We start from the raw sequence: 2,773 nt of genomic DNA on the forward strand, positions 1-2,773 counted from the left end.
CCGACTCTTCGTGACCTCATGGACCAGCCTACGGCAGAGCTCCCTGTCGGCCGTTACTACCCCCAGCTCCCTCAAGGTCAGTCCAGTCACTTCAAGGATGCCATCCATCCATCTTGCCCTTGGTCGGCCCCTCTTCCTTTTGCCTTCCACTTTCCCCAGCATAATTGTCTTCTCTAGGCTTTCCTGTCTCCTCATGATGTGGCCAAAGTACTTCAACTTTGTCTCTAGTATCTTTCCCTCCAGTGAGCAGTTGGGCTTTATTTCCTGGAGGATGGACTGGTTGGATCTTCTTGCAGTCCAAGGCACTCTCAGAACTTTCCTCCAACACCACAGCTCAAAAGCATCGATCTTCCTTCGCTCAGCCTTCCCTAAGGTCCAGCTCTCACATCCGTAGGTTACTACAGGGAATACCATGGCTTTGACTAGGCGGATCTTTGTTGTGTTATTCTTTGTGAGTGTCATTCTTGAAAAGTTGTTTTCAAGTTTAGGAAGTTAACTAATAGAACGGAGCTGACATTTAAAATTGTTTAAACAAAGTAATAAGCCATCACTAATAAGTAGCATGGGAAATGTGCCTCTTTGTAGTCCATTGAAATGGAAAAGAACATCAGTGAACTGAAATATGTAAAGGTGTATAAATTTGAACCATGGGGAGAGTGAAGGGTTGAATTATGCTGAAATTATTTACATCTTTAAAATAACAGAACTGGCCGTGCATAATGTGATTGTTGCTTTTCTTCTTTATTTCAGGTCACTGAAAGGAAACCATATTTAACACAAACATTTACTTTAAAAAAGGTAAATTGTGCAGATGTAGATTCCAATTTTTGTCTTACTTTGTTAACTCTTTCTCTACTAATCATTTCTCTTTGATCTACTAATTTTTCCCTGGAACACTTGAGATAATCAGTTGTACCCTCTCTCCCGCCAAAACTTCAGATATCTGAAACTTAATATTCTAGTAAACACTTGAAGATAAATTTAGAGAGATTCACATGTGTGGTGAGGAAGAGCTTCCTGGCAGTACCTCCTACTTCAGTCCATACATGCTCCACCTAATGTATAGACCAAAGCTTGTAAAAATTATTTTCCAGCCACCAGTAGTCATCCTGATTGGAAGGTTCTGGGGACTGTGTTTTAAAAAAAATCAGTTTTCTAAGTCCTTGTACACTGCTTTGTGTGATGTGCATGAGACTGCTGTAAGAAGTGAACTCATGGATTATTGGAAGTGAGCAAGCTTTTACTATGAAAGGAGACTCCATCTGAACATTAAGGAAGAACTTCATGACTGTGGGAGCTGTTCAGCAGTGGAACTCTCTGCCCAGAGTGTGGTGGAGGCTCCTTCTTTGGAGGCTTTTAAACAGTGGCTGGATGGCCATCTGTCGAGGGTGCTTTGAATGCAATTTTTCTGCTTCTTGGCAGAGGGTTGGACTGGATGGCCCATAAGGTCTCTTCCAACTCTATGGTTCTATGATTCTGTGATTCCTTCCCATGATAGCATTAGTCTGGTTTTTGGAATTATGAAATTGGACTGTGGGGCTCATTTCACTTATATTGGTGGCAAAGGAAAGAATGCTGCTGCTTAAAACAATGGAATGATGTGAGTACCTGACCCCAGGCTTTTGGATACATAAAAGTGAGATGAAGCTTAAATAAAACATGGTGTGCAAGCAGCATTTGGGATATTCAGACAGATTGTCTTTTTAGAGCAATAGAAATAGAAGGAGCAATGACAAAGTTAGTAGAGAGATGGGTTGCCACCTGTACCTCACTCTGTATTTCAAGTTTTTGTATGACATTTCAAAGTTCTTCCAATTAATTTTAGATAGTTCCTGACAGATGTGTCTGCTATGGCTCTAAAACAGCTTGCCTTGCAGATCCGATTGAGACAAAGCTCAGCTATTAAAAACATTGTCAAAGTCTGGGTTTTGCTGCTGAGCATCCATCTCCCTATGCCACTTCAGAGGCCACTGGTTCTGAGCACTAACCCCAGACACCCAATATTCTTTTACTCATGAGTAGGTGATTAACACAGACAGCAAGGCAGTGCTTTTCTCACTCCAGTCTCTGTCTCCCTTGTGATTTCTCAATCTGTCTCTTATCAAATGCCCATGTCTTTCCTTCTGATCATCTGTTTTGTCTTTTCTCTCTCTAGCATGTGTTCTTGTTTTGCCATCTTTTCTCTTAGGCATCACCAACATGACCACTTAATCCAGGCCAGTCCAAAGCAGAAACTGCATTATCTCAGTATACCCTGTGGTCAACACCTGAAGTTTCAGAATATCATGAAAACAGCCAGGACCAATTGCAAAGTGAATATGGCTGATTAAGCCTGTATATAAAAATCTTAAGTCTCAGTTTCCAAGATTCTCTTTATTTTAGGACAGTTATTTTGCTTTAATATTCTTCTCCACCTACTCTTGCCTCATCTGCCGCTCATCTATCCATGCTTCTCTTTCATTCTCTGCACAGGCAAATCTTCCATCCCAATTTGTGCCTCCACCCTAAAAGGCAGTACACCCAGACTTTTGATTTCCTGAACCTCCCTCCACCTTGTTTTGTGCTCCCACTGCACTTTGCACTGCTCACTGATTCCCCATACACCACTGAGTAACCAAATCTGATAAGGATGGCAGTGGAGGAAGATTGTGAAGGAAAGTTCTTTAGAAAGAACTTGAAGACCTAGCTGTTCCGATGTGCCTTTCTAGAATAGGAAAACTCCAACAAGTCCCAGAAGCACTTTATTAGAAATTAAGATGGCTGGCACAATGCA

Source organism: Anolis sagrei, chromosome 1 (genome assembly GCF_037176765.1).
Source record: "Anolis sagrei isolate rAnoSag1 chromosome 1, rAnoSag1.mat, whole genome shotgun sequence".
NCBI classification, from domain to species: domain Eukaryota; kingdom Metazoa; phylum Chordata; class Lepidosauria; order Squamata; family Dactyloidae; genus Anolis; species Anolis sagrei.